The 26,072-nt window shown below is 45.1% G+C and overlaps 1 long non-coding RNA gene across 4 annotated transcripts in view; it reads right to left on the reverse strand.

Annotated features, from left to right (window-relative positions):
- Nucleotides 1–18,573, reverse strand: part of LOC142699196 (uncharacterized) — a 56,933-nt gene extending 38,360 nt beyond the window's left edge. For 3 of the 4 annotated variants that reach the window (XR_012866082.1, XR_012866084.1, XR_012866083.1), the window contains exons 1-5: nucleotides 18,460–18,573; nucleotides 14,032–14,105; nucleotides 9,710–9,783; nucleotides 5,336–5,409; nucleotides 961–1,034 (exon numbers count right to left, since the gene is read on the reverse strand). This is a non-coding gene — a long non-coding RNA (uncharacterized LOC142699196). The remainder of the gene's footprint in view (nucleotides 1–960; nucleotides 1,035–5,335; nucleotides 5,410–9,709; nucleotides 9,784–14,031; nucleotides 14,106–18,459) is intronic. The other variant, XR_012866085.1, reaches the window with a different exon arrangement.
- Nucleotides 18,574–26,072: the final 7,499 nt, after the last annotated feature.

The following is a 26,072-nucleotide window of genomic DNA, read 5'->3' on the forward strand; positions in this document are numbered from 1 at the left end:
CAAAAACAATGACAACATGACAACCACAAAGCCCCCATGCCAGCCACAATAACACCCGATATGTCTATTATTCCAGTCAAAATGCCACCATAACAGCCAGTAACAATGCTGCCAATGCCCCTTATGCCAACCACAAGGACACACTGACAGCTACATATAATCAATGCCCATATGACAGACAAAATGCTCTCATTTGCCTAAAAACAAAGCCTTTCATGCCAGCTACAATGTACTCATTTCCTCTTTGTCAACCACAATGTCCACATGACAGTCACAAATCCCTATGCCAGCAATGATGGCACATGTCAGCCACAATGCCCTCCATGCCAGTCACAATGCCATTATTAGCCTATGCAAACTAGAATGGCCTTGTTCTAACCATAATGCCGCTAATTTAAGCCACAATGCCCACATGACACCCGCTATATGCCTTATTCCATCTGGAATGCTCCAACGCCAGCCATAATGGCTCCCATTCAAGCAACAATGCCTAAATGCAAGCCATAATACTCCCATAAGAGCCACTTTGAACCCATTTTACCCACAATGTCCCTTATCCCGGCCACAATATCTCCATGACAGCCAAAATGTCCTCTATGCCAGCCAAAATGCCCTCATTTCTGCTTTTGCCAGTCATAATGCCCCATGACAGCCACAGTTACCTCATTTCTCTCAATGCCGGCCACAGGGCCCTCCATACCTGCCACAATGCCCACATGACAGCAAAAATTTCCAATTGGGAAAGGGGAGATGGTGATGAATGTGTATGTTGGAATGTTAATGCAGTGAATCCATGTGCAGAATGCAAAGGCATTTACAATGCCCTGAAATATCTGTAGCCAATATATGTACTACTAGACATGTATTCTTATATACTAGGAAGGTATTACCACACCTCTGAAAGTCCAGAGCTAGAAACTAGCCTGATAATTATCAGTAATTAATAATAATATTAATTACCAGTTCTCTGATTCCTCTATTGCCGCTGACTGGAGGATTCCATATCTTGCTTCTTTTCACTTTCAAATAGACACCTAGAAAAAAAAAAAAAAAAGAGGTGTGATAATACGTTCCTGGTATATGCTATAGATGTATTGGATCAGTAAAGAGATGTTAGTGTGCCTAGTTTCTCATAAAACAAAAGTATTTATTAAAGGGCAATTGAACCCTTTCTGGGATACCTTCTGATGAGCCAAACTAGAGATCCCACCTGAAGAATTCCTATCCAAGAATCTGCACCGTCCACCCCATCCTGACTAGAAGCCACAAGTAGCATAGAAATGTCTCTGACCACATTCCCTAATTTACTCACTGTAGCGCTCACTTCCGCTCCGTCCGGCTGGGTCCCGTAGGGTGCGCGCGCACGCTCGCGCCCGGCCTTAAAGGGCCAGCACGCGCAATTAGGATCGTCATCATCATCAACTGCCACGATTTCCTGGTCTATAAGAAGGCCCCTGGCCTTCTAATCCTTGCCTGAGCGTAGTTAGTCTTTCCCAGTCTGTCTCGCAAATGGTCCCTTAGTGTCTCCCGTTCCAGCTGTTACCCGTGGCATGTTACCGTTCCTGTATTCCGTATTGTTCCTGTGCCTACCCGCGTTCTAGTGCCTTCTGCCACGTCAAGTGCCATCTGCCACGTCAAGTGCCTTCTGCCACGTCAAGTGCCATCTGCCACGTCAAGTGCCATCTGCCACGTCAAGTGCCATCTGCCACGTCAAATGCGATCTGCCACGTCAAGTGCCATCTGCCACGTCAAGTGTCTACCGCTCATCGGATACTGCCCGCCACGTCTGGCGCCACTTGCCGCACCTGCCTCCAACCGTGCTGAAGCAACAGCCACCGCCCAGACTATTTCAGGTACCCAAGCATTACAGTCTGCCATTTTACTTTCGCATAGACTGTGACCTGGTCAGCTGCCGCCCCGCTACAGCGGAGCGGCCTAGTGGGTCCACAAACCCAGTGTCCGTGACACTCACCAATCACATTCTCAAGAATATCCTACGAGAACAATTACTATCGGAAAAAAAAAACCTTTTGCAAACCACAACCAAACACAACCTGACCAGGGAAATCCAACTCAAAATCATTTTATTATCAAAACTGTGTGAATTATTTCTATCACACCTACTTTACGTAATGATAATACTTTCAAGAGTAATTTTATCAAAATTTATTAGCCACACAAAAGACTGAAAACATACTTTTACCCAAAAGTATAAGTAACCATTTCTCACTTAACTTATGCCTCCTGGAACAAAAACCCTTTTGAGTAAAGTTATTTTTTCTTCTTTGCTCTCCTGAATTAAGAAGTCACGACAGTCACAATGTTCCAATCACAGCACAATGCCCGTTTGAGAACAACAATACCTAAAAAGCTGCAGTACCTGCCACAAAGTCCTCAGTGCCAACCACCTTTCCCCATGACAATCACAATGCCTTTAATGAACCCTATGCAAGCCACAATACCTGCTAGGCCAACCAAAATTCCCACATGACAACCAGAGTGCCCTCTATACCAGCCACAATACCCCAAAAAAAGCCACAATGCTCTTCAGGCCAGACATAATGCCCCCATAACACCCACAAAGTACCTTATGCCATTTACTATTCCCCATGCCAGCCACCAGGTTCTTATAAGAGCCAATATGCCTTATGCCAGCCATATTGCCTCCTTTTAAGTCACAATCAACTCTCTTCCATGCAATAATCAATGCCCTTTAAGCCAGCCCCTATGCCCAAGTGGTATTTAAAAACTGGCAATATCCCTTTACGAGCCACTATGCTGCAATAAAAAGCAACAATGCGCTCACTTCCCCCTTTGCCAACTAGCACATGACAGATACAAATCCCCATGCTAGCCATGACACCTGCCAGACACAATGCCCTCATGACCCCTGCTATGTCCCTTATCCCAGTTAAAATGCCCCCAATGTTAGCCACAATTTCATCCATGCCAGACACAATGCTAACTAACCACAAAAACACCATGCCAGTCAAAGTACCCCGTGGCAGACAACATGCTTATATGAAATCACCACTATCCCATATCCAAACCAAAATGCCCCCATTACAGCTACAATGTCCCCAGTATCCTTTATACCTCTCACAATTCCCCTTATTCCAGACACATTGCCCTCAATGCCCCCTTAGCCAACCGCAATAAAACCATGACAACCACAATGGCCTCAGTGCCCCTATGACAACTATAATGCCCTATGACAGTCAAAAAAGTCATCTTGCCAGCCACAATGACTCCATGAAATTTACTAAACCCCCATCTGCAATATTCCTTATCTCCTCAAAATGCCCTCATGACATCCACAATGTTCGGAATCCCAGTCACAATACCCCATGAAACTCACAATAAAGCCCACATGAGAGCCACAGTGCCCATGACAGAAACTATTGCCCTACAATGGCCAAAATGCCCCAATGACAACTACAATGCTCTCATTGCCCATTTTACCAGCCACAATGCCCACATAAATACCTCAATGCCCTCCATGCCAGCCCTAATACCTTCATAACTATTAAAATGCCCCCATGACAGCCACACTGAATTAGAATTCCTCAAAGACAACTGAAATAAGCTTAATGATCCTCTAATCAGTCTCATTGCCCCATGAAGGCCATCATATCCTTTCTACCAGCTATAGTGCTCCATGCCAGCAAAAACTCATATTTTCCAGTCACAATGCTGACCATAATAGCCAATATGCCACCATGACATCCACAATATCTCTTATCTCAGCCACTATGTCCTTATTACAGCCACAATTAAATACATGCCAGCCAGAATGCCTCATCGCCACCTTTCCAAAAGGAAAGTCTCCATACCACCCACAATGCCCCTGTGCAATCTACAATGCCAAAATGACAACAGCTATATCCATTTTCCCAGTCACAAATCCCCCATGCCAGCCACAATGTACTTTATTAAAGCAACAATGCTGTCAATGCACCTTATGCTCGCCACAATGCCTCTTTGACCAGCAAAAGCCTTTAATGCCCTTATGCCAGCCACGAATCCCCACTATAACCAAAATGCCCTCACTTCCTCCTTTGCCAGTTACAATGACCTCCATGCCAGCCAGAATGCCCTTAATTTCCTTTTAGCCAACCACAATATCCTCAAGGCAACCACAAAGCCCTCATGCCAGCAATAATTCCACATTCCAACCACAATGCCAGATACAATGTACTTAATCCCGGAAACAATACCCCTTATGCCAGCCACATTGCCAAAACGACAACCACAAACCTCCAATGCCCGTATACCAACCATATTGCCTCCATGACAGCCAAAATGTCCTCACATCCCCTTTTGCGAGACACAACACCATCCATGCCAGTCACAACACCCTCACTTCACCCTTGTCCAAAAACAATGACAACATGACAACCACAAAGCCCCCATGCCAGCCACAATAACACCCGATATGTCTATTATTCCAGTCAAAATGCCGCCATAACAGCCAGTAACAATGCTGCCAATGCCCCTTATGCCAACCACAAGGACACACTGACAGCTACATATAATCAATGCCCATATGACAGACAAAATGCTCTAATTTGCCTAAAAACAAAGCCCTTCATGCCAGCTACAATGTACTCATTTCCTCTTTGTCAACCACAATGTCCACATGACAGTCACAAATCCCTATGCCAGCAATGATGGCACATGTCAGCCACAATGCCCTCCATGCCAGTCACAATGCCATTATTAGCCTATGCAAACTAGAATGGCCTTGTTCTAACCATAATGCCGCTAATTTAAGCCACAATGCCCACATGACACCCGCTATATGCCTTATTCCATCTGGAATGCTCCAACGCCAGCCATAATGGCTCCCATTCAAGCAACAATGCCTAAATGCAAGCCATAATACTCCCATAAGAGCCACTTTGAACCCATTTTACCCACAATGTCCCTTATCCCGGCCACAATATCTCCATGACAGCCAAAATGTCCTCTATGCCAGCCAAAATGCCCTCATTTCTGCTTTTGCCAGTCATAATGCCCCATGACAGCCACAGTTACCTCATTTCTCTCAATGCCGGCCACAGGGCCCTCCATACCTGCCACAATGCCCACATGACAGCAAAAATTTCCAATTGGGAAAGGGGAGATGGTGATGAATGTGTATGTTGGAATGTAAATGCAGTGAATCCATGTGCAGAATGCAAAGGCATTTACAATGCCCTGAAATATCTGTAGCCAATATATGTACTACTAGACATGTATTCTTATATACTAGGAAGGTATTACCACACCTCTGAAAGTCCAGAGCTAGAAACTAGCCTGATAATTATCAGTAATTAATAATAATATTAATTACCAGTTCTCTGATTCCTCTATTGCCGCTGACTGGAGGATTCCATATCTTGCTTCTTTTCACTTTCAAATAGACACCTAGAAAAAAAAAAAAAAGAGGTGTGATAATACGTTCCTGGTATATGCTATAGATGTATTGGATCAGTAAAGAGATGTTAGTGTGCCTAGTTTCTCATAAAACAAAAGTATTTATTAAAGGGCAATTGAACCCTTTCTGGGATACCTTCTGATGAGCCAAACTAGAGATCCCACCTGAAGAATTCCTATCCAAGAATCTGCACCGTCCACCCCATCCTGACTAGAAGCCACAAGTAGCATAGAAATGTCTCTGACCACATTCCCTAATTTACTCACTGTAGCGCTCACTTCCGCTCCGTCCGGCTGGGTCCCGTAGGGTGCGCGCGCACGCTCGCGCCCGGCCTTAAAGGGCCAGCGCGCGCAATTAGGATCGTCATCATCATCAACTGCCACGATTTCCTGGTCTATAAGAAGGCCCCTGGCCTTCTAATCCTTGCCTGAGCGTTGTTAGTCTTTCCCAGTCTGTCTCGCAAATGGTCCCTTAGTGTCTCCCGTTCCAGCTGTTACCCGTGGCATGTTACCGTTCCTGTATTCCGTATTGTTCCTGTGCCTACCCGCGTTCTAGTGCCTTCTGCCACGTCAAGTGCCATCTGCCACGTCAAGTGCCTTCTGCCACGTCAAGTGCCTTCTGCCACGTCAAGTGCCATCTGCCATGTCAAGTGCCATCTGCCACGTCAAATGCCATCTGCCACGTCAAGTGCCATCTGCCACGTCAAGTGTCTACCGCTCATCGGATACTGTCCGCCACGTCTGGCGCCACTTGCCGCACCTGCCTCCAACCGTGCTGAAGCCACAGCCACCGCCCAGACTATTTCAGGTACCCAAGCATTACAGTCTGCCATTTTACTTTCGCATAGACTGTGACCTGGTCAGCTGCCGCCCCGCTACAGCGGAGCGGCCTAGTGGGTCCACAAACCCAGTGTCCGTGACACTCACCAATCACATTCTCAAGAATATCCTACAAGAACAATTACTATCGAAAACAAAAAACCTTTTGCAAACCACAACCAAACACAACCTGACCAGGGAAATCCAACTCAAAATCATTTTATTATCAAAACTGTGTGAATTATTTCTATCACACCTACTTTACGTAATGATAATACTTTCAAAAGTAATTTTATCAACATTTATTAGCCCCACAAAAGACTGAAAACATACTTTTACCCAAAAGTATAAGTAACCATTTCTCACTTAACTTATGCCTCCTGGAACAAAAACCCTTTTGAGTAAAGTTATTTTTTCTTCTTTGCTCTCCTGAATTAAGAAGTCACGACAGTCACAATGTTCCAATCACAGCACAATGCCCGTTTGAGAACAACAATACCTAAAAAGCTGCAGTACCTGCCACAAAGTCCTCAGTGCCAACCACCTTTCCCCATGACAATCACAATGCCTTTAATGAACCCTATGCAAGCCACAATACCTGCTAGGCCAACCAAAATTCCCACATGACAACCAGAGTGCCCTCTATACCAGCCACAATACCCCAAAAAAAGCCACAATGCTCTTCAGGCCAGCCATAATGCCCCCATAACACCCACAAAGTACCTTATGCCATTTACTATGCCCCATGCCAGCCACCAGGTTCTTATAAGAGCCACTATGCCTTATGCCAGCCATATTGCCTCCTTTTAAGTCACAATCAACTCTCTTCCATGCAATAATCAATGCCCTTTAAGCCAGCCCCTATGCCCAAGTGGTATTTAAAAACTGGCAATATCCCTTTACGAGCCACTATGCTGCAATAAAAAGCAACAATGCGCTCACTTCCCCCTTTGCCAACTAGCACATGACAGATACAAATCCCCATGCTAGCCATGACACCTGCCAGACACAATGCCCTCATGACCCCTGCTATGTCCCTTATCCCAGTTAAAATGCCCCCAATGTTAGCCACAATTTCATCCATGCCAGACACAATGCTAACTAACCACAAAAACACCATGACAGTCAAAGTACCCCGTGGCAGACAACATGCTTATATGAAATCACCACTATCCCATATCCAAACCAAAATGCCCCCATTACAGCTACAATGTCCCCAGTATCCTTTATACCTCTCACAATTCCCCTTATTCCAGACACATTGCCCTCAATGCCCCCTTAGCCAACCGCAATAAAACCATGACAACCACAATGGCCTCAGTGCCCCTATGACAACTATAATGCCCTATGACAGTCAAAAAAGTCATCTTGCCAGCCACAATGACTCCATGAAATTTACTAAACCCCCATCTGCAATATTCCTTATCTCCTCAAAATGCCCTCATGACATCCACAATGTTCGTAATCCCAGTCACAATACCCCATGAAACTCACAATAAAGCCCACATGAGAGCCACAGTGCCCATGACAGAAACTATTGCCCTACAATGGCCAAAATGCCCCAATGACAACTACAATGCTCTCATTGCCCATTTTACCAGCCACAATGCCCACATAAATACCTCAATGCCCCCCATGCCAGCCCTAATACCTTCATAACTATTAAAATGCCCCCATGACAGCCACACTGAATTAGAATTCCTCAAAGACAACTGCAATAAGCTTAATGATCCTCTAATCGGTCTCATTGCCCCATGAAGGCCATCATATCCTTTCTACCAGCTATAGTGCTCCATGCCAGCAAAAAATCATATTTTCCAGTCACAATGCTGACCATAAGAGCCAATATTCCACCATAACATCGACAATATCTCTTATCTCAGCCACTATGTCCTTATTACAGCCACAATTAAATTCATGCCAGCCAGAATGCCCTCATCGCCACCTTTCCAAAAGGAAAGTCTCCATACCACCCACAATGCCCCTGTGCAATCTACAATGCCAAAATGACAACAGCTATATCCATTTTCCCAGTCACAAATCCCCCATGCCAGCCACAATGTACTTTATTAAAGCAACAATGCTGTCAATGCACCTTATGCTCGCCACAATGCCTCTTTGACCAGCAAAAGCCTTTAATGCCCTTATGCCAGCCACGAATCCCCACTATAACCAAAATGCCCTCACTTCCTCCTTTGCCAGTTACAATGACCTCCATGCCAGCCAGAATGCCCTTAATTTCCTTTTAGCCAACCACAATATCCTCAAGGCAACCACAAAGCCCTCATGCCAGCAATAATTCCACATTCCAACCACAATGCCAGATACAATGTACTTAATCCCGGAAACAATACCCCTTATGCCAGCCACATTGCCAAAACGACAACCACAAACCTCCAATGCCCGTATACCAACCATATTGCCTCCATGACAGCCAAAATGTCCTCACATCCCCTTTTGCGAGACACAACACCATCCATGCCAGTCACAACACCCTCACTTCACCCTTGTCCAAAAACAATGACAACATGACAACCACAAAGCCCCCATGCCAGCCACAATAACACCCGATATGTCTATTATTCCAGTCAAAATGCCGCCATAACAGCCAGTAACAATGCTGCCAATGCCCCTTATGCCAACCACAAGGACACACTGACAGCTACATATAAGCAATGCCCATATGACAGACAAAATGCTCTCATTTGCCTAAAAACAAAGCCCTTCATGCCAGCTACAATGTACTAATTTCCTCTTTGTCAACCACAATGTCCACATGACAGTCACAAATCCCTATGCCAGCAATGATGGCACATGTCAGCCACAATGCCCTCCATGCCAGTCACAATGCCATTATTAGCCTATGCAAACTAGAATGGCCTTGTTCTAACCATAATGCCGCTAATTTAAGCCACAATGCCCACATGACACCCGCTATATGCCTTATTCCATCTGGAATGCTCCAACGCCAGCCATAATGGCTCCCATTCAAGCAACAATGCCTAAATGCAAGCCATAATACTCCCATAAGAGCCACTTTGAACCCATTTTACCCACAATGTCCCTTATCCCGGCCACAATATCTCCATGACAGCCAAAATGTCCTCTATGCCAGCCAAAATGCCCTCATTTCTGCTTTTGCCAGTCATAATGCCCCATGACAGCCACAGTTACCTCATTTCTCTCAATGCCGGCCACAGGGCACTCCATACCTGCCACAATGCCCACATGACAGCAAAAATTTCCAATTGGGAAAGGGGAGATGGTGATGAATGTGTATGTTGGAATGTAAATGCAGTGAATCCATGTGCAGAATGCAAAGGCATTTACAATGCCCTGAAATATCTGTAGCCAATATATGTACTACTAGACATGTATTCTTATATACTAGGAAGGTATTACCACACCTCTGAAAGTCCAGAGCTAGAAACTAGCCTGATAATTATCAGTAATTAATAATAATATTAATTACCAGTTCTCTGATTCCTCTATTGCCGCTGACTGGAGGATTCAATATCTTGCTTTTTTTCACTTTCAAATAGACACCTAGAAAAAAAAAAAGAGGTGTGATAATACGTTCCTGGTATATGCTATAGATGTATTGGATCAGTAAAGAGATGTTAGTGTGCCTAGTTTCTCATAAAACAAAAGTAATTTTTAAAGGGCAATTGAACCCTTTCTGGGATACCTTCTGATGAGCCAAACTAGAGATCCCACCTGAAGAATTCCTATCCAAGAATCTGCACCGTCCACCCCATCCTGACTAGAAGCCACAAGTAACATAGAAATGTCTCTGACCACATTCCCTAATTTACTCACTGTAGCGCTCACTTCCGCTCCGTCCGGCTGGGTCCCGTAGGGTGCGCGCGCACGCTCGCGCCCGGCCTTAAAGGGCCAGCGCGCGTAATTAGGATCGTCATCATCATCAACTGCCACGATTTCCTGGTCTATAAGAAGGCCCCTGGCCTTCTAATCCTTGCCTGAGCGTTGTTAGTCTTTCCCAGTCTGTCTCGCAAATGGTCCCTTAGTGTCTCCCGTTCCAGCTGTTACCCGTGGCATGTTACCGTTCCTGTATTCCGTATTGTTCCTGTGCCTACCCGCGTTCTAGTGCCTTCTGCCACGTCAAGTGCCATCTGCCACGTCAAGTGCCTTCTGCCACGTCAAGTGCCATCTGCCACATCAAGTGCCATCTGCTACGTCAAGTGCCATCTGCTACGTCAAGTGCCATCTGCCACGTCAAGTGTCTACCGCTCATCGGATACTGCCCGCCACGTCTGGCGCCACTTGCCGCACCTGCCTCCAACCGTGCTGAAGCCACAGCCACCGCCCAGACTATTTCAGGTACCCAAGCATTACAGTCTGCCATTTTACTTTCGCATAGACTGTGACCTGGTCAGCTGCCGCCCCGCTACAGCGGAGCGGCCTAGTGGGTCCACAAACCCAGTGTCCGTGACACTCACCAATCACATTCTCAAGAATATCCTACAAGAACAATTACTATCGAAAACAAAAAACCTTTTGCAAACCACAACCAAACACAACCTGACCAGGGAAATCCAACTCAAAATCATTTTATTATCAAAACTGTGTGAATTATTTCTATCACACCTACTTTACGTAATGATAATACTTTCAAGAGTAATTTTATCAACATTTATTAGCCCCACAAAAGACTGAAAACATACTTTTACCCAAAAGTATAAGTAACCATTTCTCACTTAACTTATGCCTCCTGGAACAAAAACCCTTTTGAGTAAAGTTATTTTTTCTTCTTTGCTCTCCTGAATTAAGAAGTCACGACAGTCACAATGTTCCAATCACAGCACAATGCCCGTTTGAGAACAACAATACCTAAAAAGCTGCAGTACCTGCCACAAAGTCCTCAGTGCCAACCACCTTTCCCCATGACAATCACAATGCCTTTAATGAACCCTATGCAAGCCACAATACCTGCTAGGCCAACCAAAATTCCCACATGACAACCAGAGTGCCCTCTATACCAGCCACAATACCCCAAAAAAAGCCACAATGCTCTTCAGGCAAGACATAATGCCCCCATAACACCCACAAAGTACCTTATGCCATTTACTATTCCCCATGCCAGCCACCAGGTTCTTATAAGAGCCACTATGCCTTATGCCAGCCATATTGCCTCCTTTTAAGTCACAATCAACTCTCTTCCATGCAATAATCAATGCCCTTTAAGCCAGCCCCTATGCCCAAGTGGTATTTAAAAACTGGCAATATCCCTTTACGAGCCACTATGCTGCAATAAAAAGCAACAATGCGCTCACTTCCCCCTTTGCCAACTAGCACATGACAGATACAAATCCCCATGCTAGCCATGACCCCTGCTATGTCCCTTATCCCAGTTAAAATGCCCCCAATGTTAGCCACAATTTCATCCATGCCAGACACAATGCTAACTAACCACAAAAACACCATGACAGTCAAAGTACCCCGTGGCAGACAACATGCTTATATGAAATCACCACTATCCCATATCCAAACCAAAATGCCCCCATTACAGCTACAATGTCCCCAGTATCCTTTATACCTCTCACAATTCCCCTTATTCCAGACACATTGCCCTCAATGCCCCCTTAGCCAACCGCAATAAAACCATGACAACCACAATGGCCTCAGTGCCCCTATGACAACTATAATGCCCTATGACAGTCAAAAAAGTCATCTTGCCAGCCACAATGACTCCATGAAATTTACTAAACCCCCATCTGCAATATTCCTTATCTCCTCAAAATGCCCTCATGACATCCACAATGTTCGTAATCCCAGTCACAATACCCCATGAAACTCACAATAAAGCCCACATGAGAGCCACAGTGCCCATGACAGAAACTATTGCCCTACAATGGCCAAAATGCCCCAATGACAACTACAATGCTCTCATTGCCCATTTTACCAGCCACAATGCCCACATAAATACCTCAATGCCCTCCATGCCAGCCCTAATACCTTCATAACTATTAAAATGCCCCCATGACAGCCACACTGAATTAGAATTCCTCAAAGACAACTGAAATAAGCTTAATGATCCTCTAATCAGTCTCATTGCCCCATGAAGGCCATCATATCCTTTCTACCAGCTATAGTGCTCCATGCCAGCAAAAACTCATATTTTCCAGTCACAATGCTGACCATAATAGCCAATATGCCACCATGACATCCACAATATCTCTTATCTCAGCCACTATGTCCTTATTACAGCCACAATTAAATACATGCCAGCCAGAATGCCTCATCGCCACCTTTCCAAAAGGAAAGTCTCCATACCACCCACAATGCCCCTGTGCAATCTACAATGCCAAAATGACAACAGCTATATCCATTTTCCCAGTCACAAATCCCCCATGCCAGCCACAATGTACTTTATTAAAGCAACAATGCTGTCAATGCACCTTATGCTCGCCACAATGCCTCTTTGACCAGCAAAAGCCTTTAATGCCCTTATGCCAGCCACGAATCCCCACTATAACCAAAATGCCCTCACTTCCTCCTTTGCCAGTTACAATGACCTCCATGCCAGCCAGAATGCCCTTAATTTCCTTTTAGCCAACCACAATATCCTCAAGGCAACCACAAAGCCCTCATGCCAGCAATAATTCCACATTCCAACCACAATGCCAGATACAATGTACTTAATCCCGGAAACAATACCCCTTATGCCAGCCACATTGCCAAAACGACAACCACAAACCTCCAATGCCCGTATACCAACCATATTGCCTCCATGACAGCCAAAATGTCCTCACATCCCCTTTTGCGAGACACAACACCATCCATGCCAGTCACAACACCCTCACTTCACCCTTGTCCAAAAACAATGACAACATGACAACCACAAAGCCCCCATGCCAGCCACAAAAACACCCGATATGTCTATTATTCCAGTCAAAATGCCTCCATAACAGCCAGTAACAATGCTGCCAATGCCCCTTATGCCAACCACAAGGACACACTGACAGCTACATATAATCAATGCCCATATGACAGACAAAATGCTCTCATTTGCCTAAAAACAAAGCCCTTCATGCCAGCTACAATGTACTAATTTCCTCTTTGTCAACCACAATGTCCACATGACAGTCACAAATCCCTATGCCAGCAATGATGGCACATGTCAGCCACAATGCCCTCCATGCCAGTCACAATGCCATTATTAGCCTATGCAAACTAGAATGGCCTTGTTCTAACCATAATGCCGCTAATTTAAGCCACAATGCCCACATGACACCCGCTATATGCCTTATTCCATCTGGAATGCTCCAACGCCAGCCATAATGGCTCCCATTCAAGCAACAATGCCTAAATGCAAGCCATAATACTCCCATAAGAGCCACTTTGAACCCATTTTACCCACAATGTCCCTTATCCCGGCCACAATATCTCCATGACAGCCAAAATGTCCTCTATGCCAGCCAAAATGCCCTCATTTCTGCTTTTGCCAGTCATAATGCCCCATGACAGCCACAGTTACCTCATTTCTCTCAATGCCGGCCACAGGGCACTCCATACCTGCCACAATGCCCACATGACAGCAAAAATTTCAAATTGGGAAAGGGGAGATGGTGATGAATGTGTATGTTGGAATGTAAATGCAGTGAATCCATGTGCAGAATGCAAAGGCATTTACAATGCCCTGAAATATCTGTAGCCAATATATGTACTACTAGACATGTATTCTTATATACTAGGAAGGTATTACCACACCTCAAAGTCCAGAGCTAGAAACTAGCCTGATAATTATCAGTAATTAATAATAATATTAATTACCAGTTCTCTGATTCCTCTATTGCCGCTGACTGGAGGATTCCATATCTTGCTTCTTTTCACTTTCAAATAGACACCTAGAAAAAAAAAAAGAGGTGTGATAATACGTTCCTGGTATATGCTATAGATGTATTGGATCAGTAAAGAGATGTTAGTGTGCCTAGTTTCTCATAAAACAAAAGTAATTTTTAAAGGGCAATTGAACCCTTTCTGGGATACCTTCTGATGAGCCAAACTAGAGATCCCACCTGAAGAATTCCTATCCAAGAATCTGCACCGTCCACCCCATCCTGACTAGAAGCCACAAGTAACATAGAAATGTCTCTGACCACATTCCCTAATTTACTCACTGTAGCGCTCACTTCCGCTCCGTCCGGCTGGGTCCCGTAGGGTGCGCGCGCACGCTCGCGCCCGGCCTTAAAGGGCCAGCGCGCGTAATTAGGATCGTCATCATCATCAACTGCCACGATTTCCTGGTCTATAAGAAGGCCCCTGGCCTTCTAATCCTTGCCTGAGCGTTGTTAGTCTTTCCCAGTCTGTCTCGCAAATGGTCCCTTAGTGTCTCCCGTTCCAGCTGTTACCCGTGCCATGTTACCGTTCCTGTATTCCGTATTGTTCCTGTGCCTACCCGCGTTCTAGTGCCTTCTGCCACGTCAAGTGCCATCTGCCACGTCAAGTGCCTTCTGCCACGTCAAGTGCCATCTGCCATGTCAAGTGCCATCTGCCATGTCAAGTGCCATCTGCCACGTCAAGTGCCATATGCCACGTCAAGTGCCATCTGCCACGTCAAGTGCCATCTGCCACGTCAAGTGCCATCTGCCACATCACGTGCCATCTGCCACGTCAAGTGTCTACCGCTCATCGGATACTGCCCGCCACGTCTGGCGCCACTTGCCGCACCTGCCTCCAACCGTGCTGAAGCCACAGCCACCGCCCGGACTATTTCAGGTACCCAAGCATTACAGTCTGCCATTTTACTTTCGCATAGACTGTGACCTGGTCAGCTGCCGCCCCGCTACAGCGGAGCGGCCTAGTGGGTCCACAAACCCAGTGTCCATGACACTCACCAATCACATTCTCAAGAATATCCTACAAGAACAATTACTATCGAAAAAAAACAAACTTTTGCAAACCACAACCAAACACAACCTGACCAGGGAAATCCAACTCAAAATCATTTTATTATCAAAACTGTGTGAATTATTTCTATCACACCTACTTTACGTAATGATAATACTTTCAAAAGTAATTTTATCAACATTTATTAGCCCCACAAAAGACTGAAAACATACTTTTACCCAAAAGTATAAGTAACCATTTCTCACTTAACTTATGCCTCCTGGAACAAAAACCCTTTTGAGTAAAGTTATTTTTTCTTCTTTGCTCTCCTGAATTAAGAAGTCACGACAGTCACAATGTTCCAATCACAGCACAATGCCCGTTTGAGAACAACAATACCTAAAAAGCTGCAGTACCTGCCACAAAGTCCTCAGTGCCAACCACCTTTCCCCATGACAATCACAATGCCTTTAATGAACCCTATGCAAGCCACAATACCTGCTAGGCCAACCAAAATTCCCACATGACAACCAGAGTGCCCTCTATACCAGCCACAATACCCCAAAAAAAGCCACAATGCTCTTCAGGCCAGCCATAATGCCCCCATAACACCCACAAAGTACCTTATGCCATTTACTATGCCCCATGCCAGCCACCAGGTTCTTATAAGAGCCACTATGCCTTATGCCAGCCATATTGCCTCCTTTTAAGTCACAATCAACTCTCTTCCATGCAATAATCAATGCCCTTTAAGCCAGCCCCTATGCCCAAGTGGTATTTAAAAACTGGCAATATCCCTTTACGAGCCACTATGCTGCAATAAAAAGCAACAATGCGCTCACTTCCCCCTTTGCCAACTAGCACATGACAGATACAAATCCCCATGCTAGCCATGACACCTGCCAGACACAATGCCCTCATGACCCCTGCTATGTCCCTTATCCCAGTTAAAATGCCCCCAATGTTAGCCACAATTTCATCCATGCCAGACACAATGCTAACTAACCACAAAAACACCATGACAGTCAAAGTACCCCGTGGCAGACAACATGCTTATATGAAATCACCACTATCCCATATCCAAACCAAAATGCCCCCATTACAGCTACAATGTCCCCAGTATCCTTTATACCTCTCACAATTCCCCTTATTCCAGACACATTGCCCTCAATGCCCCCTTAGCCAACCGCAATAAAACCATGACAACCACAATGGCCTCAGTGCCCCTATGACAACTATAATGCCCTATGACAGTCAAAAAAGTCATCTTGCCAGCCACAATGACTCCATGAAATTTACTAAACCCCCATCTGCAATATTCCTTATCTCCTCAAAATGCCCTCATGACATCCACAATGTTCGTAATCCCAGTCACAATACCCCATGAAACTCACAATAAAGCCCACATGAGAGCCACAGTGCCCATGACAGAAACTATTGCCCTACAATGGCCAAAATGCCCCAATGACAACTACAATGCTCTCATTGCCCATTTTACCAGCCACAATGCCCACATAAATACCTCAATGCCCCCCATGCCAGCCCTAATACCTTCATAACTATTAAAATGCCCCCATGACAGCCACACTGAATTAGAATTCCTCAAAGACAACTGCAATAAGCTTAATGATCCTCTAATCGGTCTCATTGCCCCATGAAGGCCATCATATCCTTTCTACCAGCTATAGTGCTCCATGCCAGCAAAAAATCATATTTTCCAGTCACAATGCTGACCATAAGAGCCAATATTCCACCATAACATCCACAATATCTCTTATCTCAGCCACTATGTCCTTATTACAGCCACAATTAAATTCATGCCAGCCAGAATGCCCTCATCGCCACCTTTCCAAAAGGAAAGTCTCCATACCACCCACAATGCCCCTGTGCAATCTACAATGCCAAAATGACAACAGCTATATCCATTTTCCCAGTCACAAATCCCCCATGCCAGCCACAATGTACTTTATTAAAGCAACAATGCTGTCAATGCACCTTATGCTCGCCACAATGCCTCTTTGACCAGCAAAAGCCTTTAATGCCCTTATGCCAGCCACGAATCCCCACTATAACCAAAATGCCCTCACTTCCTCCTTTGCCAGTTACAATGACCTCCATGCCAGCCAGAATGCCCTTAATTTCCTTTTAGCCAACCACAATATCCTCAAGGCAACCACAAAGCCCTCATGCCAGCAATAATTCCACATTCCAACCACAATGCCAGATACAATGTACTTAATCCCGGAAACAATACCCCTTATGCCAGCCACATTGCCAAAACGACAACCACAAACCTCCAATGCCCGTATACCAACCATATTGCCTCCATGACAGCCAAAATGTCCTCACATCCCCTTTTGCGAGACACAACACCATCCATGCCAGTCACAACACCCTCACTTCACCCTTGTCCAAAAACAATGACAACATGACAACCACAAAGCCCCCATGCCAGCCACAATAACACCCGATATGTCTATTATTCCAGTCAAAATGCCGCCATAACAGCCAGTAACAATGCTGCCAATGCCCCTTATGCCAACCACAAGGACACACTGACAGCTACATATAAGCAATGCCCATATGACAGACAAAATGCTCTCATTTGGCTAAAAACAAAGCCCTTCATGCCAGCTACAATGTACTAATTTCCTCTTTGTCAACCACAATGTCCACATGACAGTCACAAATCCCTATGCCAGCAATGATGGCACATGTCAGCCACAATGCCCTCCATGCCAGTCACAATGCCATTATTAGCCCATGCAAACTAGAATGGCCTTGTTCTAACCATAATGCCGCTAATTTAAGCCACAATGCCCACATGACACCCGCTATATGCCTTATTCCATCTGGAATGCTCCAACGCCAGCCATAATGGCTCCCATTCAAGCAACAATGCCTAAATGCAAGCCATAATACTCCCATAAGAGCCACTTTGAACCCATTTTACCCACAATGTCCCTTATCCCGGCCACAATATCTCCATGACAGCCAAAATGTCCTCTATGCCAGCCAAAATGCCCTCATTTCTGCTTTTGCCAGTCATAATGCCCCATGACAGCCACAGTTACCTCATTTCTCTCAATGCCGGCCACAGGGCACTCCATACCTGCCACAATGCCCACATGACAGCAAAAATTTCCAATTGGGAAAGGGGAGATGGTGATGAATGTGTATGTTGGAATGTAAATGCAGTGAATCCATGTGCAGAATGCAAAGGCATTTACAATGCCCTGAAATATCTGTAGCCAATATATGTACTACTAGACATGTATTCTTATATACTAGGAAGGTATTACCACACCTCTGAAAGTCCAGAGCTAGAAACTAGCCTGATAATTATCAGTAATTAATAATAATATTAATTACCAGTTCTCTGATTCCTCTATTGCCGCTGACTGGAGGATTCAATATCTTGCTTTTTTTCACTTTCAAATAGACACCTAGAAAAAAAAAAAGAGGTGTGATAATACGTTCCTGGTATATGCTATAGATGTATTGGATCAGTAAAGAGATGTTAGTGTGCCTAGTTTCTCATAAAACAAAAGTAATTTTTAAAGGGCAATTGAACCCTTTCTGGGATACCTTCTGATGAGCCAAACTAGAGATCCCACCTGAAGAATTCCTATCCAAGAATCTGCACCGTCCACCCCATCCTGACTAGAAGCCACAAGTAACATAGAAATGTCTCTGACCACATTCCCTAATTTACTCACTGTAGCGCTCACTTCCGCTCCGTCCGGCTGGGTCCCGTAGGGTGCGCGCGCACGCTCGCGCCCGGCCTTAAAGGGCCAGCGCGCGTCATTAGGATCGTCATCATCATCAACTGCCACGATTTCCTGGTCTATAAGAAGGCCCCTGGCCTTCTAATCCTTGCCTGAGCGTTGTTAGTCTTTCCCAGTCTGTCTCGCAAATGGTCCCTTAGTGTCTCCCGTTCCAGCTGTTACCCGTGGCATGTTACCGTTCCTGTATTCCATATTGTTCCTGTGCCTACCCGCGTTCTAGTGCCTTCTGCCACGTCAAGTGCCATCTGCCACGTCAAGTGCCTTCTGCCACGTCAAGTGCCATCTGCCACGTCAAGTGCCATCTGCTACGTCAAGTGCCATCTGCTACGTCAAGTGCCATCTGCCACGTCAAATGCCATCTGCCACGTCAAGTGCCATCTGCCACGTCAAGTGTCTACCGCTCATCGGATACTGCCCGCCACGTCTGGCGCCACTTGCCGCACCTGCCTCCAACCGTGCTGAAGCCACAGCCACCGCCCAGACTATTTCAGGTACCCAAGCATTACAGTCTGCCATTTTACTTTCGCATAGACTGTGACCTGGTCAGCTGCCGCCCCGCTACAGCGGAGCGGCCTAGTGGGTCCACAAACCCAGTGTCCGTGACACTCACCAATCACATTCTCAAGAATATCCTACAAGAACAATTACTATCGAAAAAAAAAAACCTTTTGCAAACCACAACCAAACACAACCTGACCAGGGAAATCCAACTCAAAATCATTTTATTATCAAAACTGTGTGAATTATTTCTATCACACCTACTTTACGTAATGATAATACTTTCAAGAGTAATTTTATCAACATTTATTAGCCCCACAAAAGACTGAAAACATACTTTTACCCAAAAGTATAAGTAACCATTTCTCACTTAACTTATGCCTCCTGGAACAAAAACCCTTTTGAGTAAAGTTATTTTTTCTTCTTTGCTCTCCTGAATTAAGAAGTCACGACAGTCACAATGTTCCAATCACAGCACAATGCCCGTTTGAGAACAACAATACCTAAAAAGCTGCAGTACCTGCCACAAAGTCCTCAGTGCCAACCACCTTTCCCCATGACAATCACAATGCCTTTAATGAACCCTATGCAAGCCACAATACCTGCTAGGCCAACCAAAATTCCCACATGACAACCAGAGTGCCCTCTATACCAGCCACAATACCCCAAAAAAAGCCACAATGCTCTTCAGGCAAGACATAATGCCCCCATAACACCCACAAAGTACCTTATGCCATTTACTATTCCCCATGCCAGCCACCAGGTTCTTATAAGAGCCACTATGCCTTATGCCAGCCATATTGCCTCCTTTTAAGTCACAATCAACTCTCTTCCATGCAATAATCAATGCCCTTTAAGCCAGCCCCTATGCCCAAGTGGTATTTAAAAACTGGCAATATCCCTTTACGAGCCACTATGCTGCAATAAAAAGCAACAATGCGCTCACTTCCCCCTTTGCCAACTAGCACATGACAGATACAAATCCCCATGCTAGCAATGACCCCTGCTATGTCCCTTATCCCAGTTAAAATGCCCCCAATGTTAGCCACAATTTCATCCATGCCAGACACAATGCTAACTAACCACAAAAACACCATGACAGTCAAAGTACCCCGTGGCAGACAACATGCTTATATGAAATCACCACTATCCCATATCCAAACCAAAATGCCCCCATTACAGCTACAATGTCCCCAGTATCCTTTATACCTCTCACAATTCCCCTTATTCCAGACACATTGCCCTCAATGCCCCCTTAGCCAACCGCAATAAAACCATGACAACCACAATGGCCTCAGTGCCCCTATGACAACTATAATGCACAATGACAGTCAAAAAAGTCATCTTGCCAGCCACAATGACTCCATGAAATTTACTAAACCCCCATCTGCAATATTCCTTATCTCCTCAAAATGCCCTCATGACATCCACAATGTTCGTAATCCCAGTCACAATACCCCATGAAACTCACAATAAAGCCCACATGAGAGCCACAGTGCCCATGACAGAAACTATTGCCCTACAATGGCCAAAATGCCCCAATGACAACTACAATGCTCTCATTGCCCATTTTACCAGCCACAATGCCCACATAAATACCTCAATGCCCTCCATGCCAGCCCTAATACCTTCATAACTATTAAAATGCCCCCATGACAGCCACACTGAATTAGAATTCCTCAAAGACAACTGAAATAAGCTTAATGATCCTCTAATCAGTCTCATTGCCCCATGAAGGCCATCATATCCTTTCTACCAGCTATAGTGCTCCATGCCAGCAAAAACTCATATTTTCCAGTCACAATGCTGACCATAATAGCCAATATGCCACCATGACATCCACAATATCTCTTATCTCAGCCACTATGTCCTTATTACAGCCACAATTAAATACATGCCAGCCAGAATGCCTCATCGCCACCTTTCCAAAAGGAAAGTCTCCATACCACCCACAATGCCCCTGTGCAATCTACAATGCCAAAATGACAACAGCTATATCCATTTTCCCAGTCACAAATCCCCCATGCCAGCCACAATGTACTTTATTAAAGCAACAATGCTGTCAATGCACCTTATGCTCGCCACAATGCCTCTTTGACCAGCAAAAGCCTTTAATGCCCTTATGCCAGCCACGAATCCCCACTATAACCAAAATGCCCTCACTTCCTCCTTTGCCAGTTACAATGACCTCCATGCCAGCCAGAATGCCCTTAATTTCCTTTTAGCCAACCACAATATCCTCAAGGCAACCACAAAGCCCTCATGCCAGCAATAATTCCACATTCCAACCACAATGCCAGATACAATGTACTTAATCCCGGAAACAATACCCCTTATGCCAGCCACATTGCCAAAACGACAACCACAAACCTCCAATGCCCGTATACCAACCATATTGCCTCCATGACAGCCAAAATGTCCTCACATCCACTTTTGCGAGACACAACACCATCCATGCCAGTCACAACACCCTCACTTCACCCTTGTCCAAAAACAATGACAACATGACAACCACAAAGCCCCCATGCCAGCCACAATAACACCCGATATGTCTATTATTCCAGTCAAAATGCCGCCATAACAGCCAGTAACAATGCTGCCAATGCCCCTTATGCCAACCACAAGGACACACTGACAGCTACATATAATCAATGCCCATATGACAGACAAAATGCTCTCATTTGCCTAAAAACAAAGCCTTTCATGCCAGCTACAATGTACTCATTTCCTCTTTGTCAACCACAATGTCCACATGACAGTCACAAATCCCTATGCCAGCAATGATGGCACATGTCAGCCACAATGCCCTCCATGCCAGTCACAATGCCATTATTAGCCTATGCAAACTAGAATGGCCTTGTTCTAACCATAATGCCGCTAATTTAAGCCACAATGCCCACATGACACCCGCTATATGCCTTATTCCATCTGGAATGCTCCAACGCCAGCCATAATGGCTCCCATTCAAGCAACAATGCCTAAATGCAAGCCATAATACTCCCATAAGAGCCACTTTGAACCCATTTTACCCACAATGTCCCTTATCCCGGCCACAATATCTCCATGACAGCCAAAATGTCCTCTATGCCAGCCAAAATGCCCTCATTTCTGCTTTTGCCAGTCATAATGCCCCATGACAGCCACAGTTACCTCATTTCTCTCAATGCCGGCCACAGGGCCCTCCATACCTGCCACAATGCCCACATGACAGCAAAAATTTCCTATTGGGAAAGGGGAGATGGTGATGAATGTGTATGTTGAAATGTAAATGCAGTGAATCCATGTGCAGAATGCAAAGGCATTTACAATGCCCTGAAATATCTGTAGCCAATATATGTACTACTAGACATGTATTCTTATATACTAGGAAGGTATTACCACACCTCTGAAAGTCCAGAGCTAGAAACTAGCCTGATAATTATCAGTAATTAATAATAATATTAATTACCAGTTCTCTGATTCCTCTATTGCCGCTGACTGGAGGATTCAATATCTTGCTTTTTTTCACTTTCAAATAGACACCTAGAAAAAAAAAAGAGGTGTGATAATACGTTCCTGGTATATGCTATAGATGTATTGGATCAGTAAAGAGATGTTAGTGTGCCTAGTTTCTCATAAAACAAAAGTAATTTTTAAAGGGCAATTGAACCCTTTCTGGGATACCTTCTGATGAGCCAAACTAGAGATCCCACCTGAAGAATTCCTATCCAAGAATCTGCACCGTCCACCCCATCCTGACTAGAAGCCACAAGTAACATAGAAATGTCTCTGACCACATTCCCTAATTTACTCACTGTAGCGCTCACTTCCGCTCCGTCCGGCTGGGTCCCGTAGGGTGCGCGCGCACGCTCGCGCCCGGCCTTAAAGGGCCAGCGCGCGTAATTAGGATCGTCATCATCATCAACTGCCACGATTTCCTGGTCTATAAGAAGGCCCCTGGCCTTCTAATCCTTGCCTGAGCGTTGTTAGTCTTTCCCAGTCTGTCTCGCAAATGGTCCCTTAGTGTCTCCCGTTCCAGCTGTTACCCGTGGCATGTTACCGTTCCTGTATTCCGTATTGTTCCTGTGCCTACCCGCGTTCTAGTGCCTTCTGCCACGTCAAGTGCCATCTGCCACGTCAAGTGCCTTCTGCCACGTCAAGTGCCATCTGCCACGTCAAGTGCCATCTGCTACGTCAAGTGCCATCTGCTACGTCAAGTGCCATCTGCCACGTCAAATGCCATCTGCCACGTCAAGTGTCTACCGCTCATCGGATACTGCCCGCCACGTCTGGCGCCACTTGCCGCACCTGCCTCCAACCGTGCTGAAGCCACAGCCACCGCCCAGACTATTTCAGGTACCCAAGCATTACAGTCTGCCATTTTACTTTCGCATAGACTGTGACCTGGCCAGCTGCCGCCCCGCTACAGCGGAGCGGCCTAGTGGGTCCACAAACCCAGTGTCCGTGACACTCACCAATCACATTCTCAAGAATATCCTACAAGAACAATTACTATCGAAAAAAAAAAACCTTTTGCAAACCACAACCAAACACAACCTGACCAGGGAAATCCAACTCAAAATCATTTTATTATCAAAACTGTGTGAATTATTTCTATCACACCTACTTTACGTAATGATAATACTTTCAAGAGTAATTTTATCAACATTTATTAGCCCCACAAAAGACTGAAAACATACTTTTACCCAAAAGTATAAGTAACCATTTCTCACTTAACTTATGCCTCCTGGAACAAAAACCCTTTTGAGTAAAGTTATTTTTTCTTCTTTGCTCTCCTGAATTAAGAAGTCACGACAGTCACAATGTTCCAATCACAGCACAATGCCCGTTTGAGAACAACAATACCTAAAAAGCTGCAGTACCTGCCACAAAGTCCTCAGTGCCAACCACCTTTCCCCATGACAATCACAATGCCTTTAATGAACCCTATGCAAGCCACAATACCTGCTAGGCCAACCAAAATTCCCACATGACAACCAGAGTGCCCTCTATACCAGCCACAATACCCCAAAAAAAGCCACAATGCTCTTCAGGCAAGACATAATGCCCCCATAACACCCACAAAGTACCTTATGCCATTTACTATTCCCCATGCCAGCCACCAGGTTCTTATAAGAGCCACTATGCCTTATGCCAGCCATATTGCCTCCTTTTAAGTCACAATCAACTCTCTTCCATGCAATAATCAATGCCCTTTAAGCCAGCCCCTATGCCCAAGTGGTATTTAAAAACTGGCAATATCCCTTTACGAGCCACTATGCTGCAATAAAAAGCAACAATGCGCTCACTTCCCCCTTTGCCAACTAGCACATGACAGATACAAATCCCCATGCTAGCCATGACCCCTGCTATGTCCCTTATCCCAGTTAAAATGCCCCCAATGTTAGCCACAATTTCATCCATGCCAGACACAATGCTAACTAACCACAAAAACACCATGACAGTCAAAGTACCCCGTGGCAGACAACATGCTTATATGAAATCACCACTATCCCATATCCAAACCAAAATGCCCCCATTACAGCTACAATGTCCCCAGTATCCTTTATACCTCTCACAATTCCCCTTATTCCAGACACATTGCCCTCAATGCCCCCTTAGCCAACCGCAATAAAACCATGACAACCACAATGGCCTCAGTGCCCCTATGACAACTATAATGCCCTATGACAGTCAAAAAAGTCATCTTGCCAGCCACAATGACTCCATGAAATTTACTAAAGCCCCATCTGCAATATTCCTTATCTCCTCAAAATGCCCTCATGACATCCACAATGTTCGTAATCCCAGTCACAATACCCCATGAAACTCACAATAAAGCCCACATGAGAGCCACAGTGCCCATGACAGAAACTATTGCCCTACAATGGCCAAAATGCCCCAATGACAACTACAATGCTCTCATTGCCCATTTTACCAGCCACAATGCCCACATAAATACCTCAATGCCCTCCATGCCAGCCCTAATACCTTCATAACTATTAAAATGCCCCCATGACAGCCACACTGAATTAGAATTCCTCAAAGACAACTGCAATAAGCTTAATGATCCTCTAATCAGTCTCATTGCCCCATGAAGGCCATCATATCCTTTCTACCAGATATAGTGCTCCATGCCAGCAAAAACTCATATTTTCCAGTCACAATGCTGACCATAATAGCCAATATGCCACCATGACATCCACAATATCTCTTATCTCAGCCACTATGTCCTTATTACAGCCACAATTAAATACATGCCAGCCAGAATGACTCATCGCCACCTTTCCAAAAGGAAAGTCTCCATACCACCCACAATGCCCCTGTGCAATCTACAATGCCAAAATGACAACAGCTATATCCATTTTCCCAGTCACAAATCCCCCATGCCAGCCACAATGTACTTTATTAAAGCAACAATGCACCTTATGCTCGCCACAATGCCTCTTTGACCAGCAAAAGCCTTTAATGCCCTTATGCCAGCCACGAATCCCCACTATAACCAAAATGCCCTCACTTCCTCCTTTGCCAGTTACAATGACCTCCATGCCAGCCAGAATGCCCTTAATTTCCTTTTAGCCAACCACAATATCCTCAAGGCAACCACAAAGCCCTCATGCCAGCAATAATTCCACATTCCAACCACAATGCCAGATACAATGTACTTAATCCCGGAAACAATACCCCTTATGCCAGCCACATTGCCAAAACGACAACCAC

Source organism: Rhinoderma darwinii, unplaced genomic scaffold (genome assembly GCF_050947455.1).
Source record: "Rhinoderma darwinii isolate aRhiDar2 unplaced genomic scaffold, aRhiDar2.hap1 Scaffold_141, whole genome shotgun sequence".
NCBI lineage: Eukaryota > Metazoa > Chordata > Amphibia > Anura > Rhinodermatidae > Rhinoderma > Rhinoderma darwinii.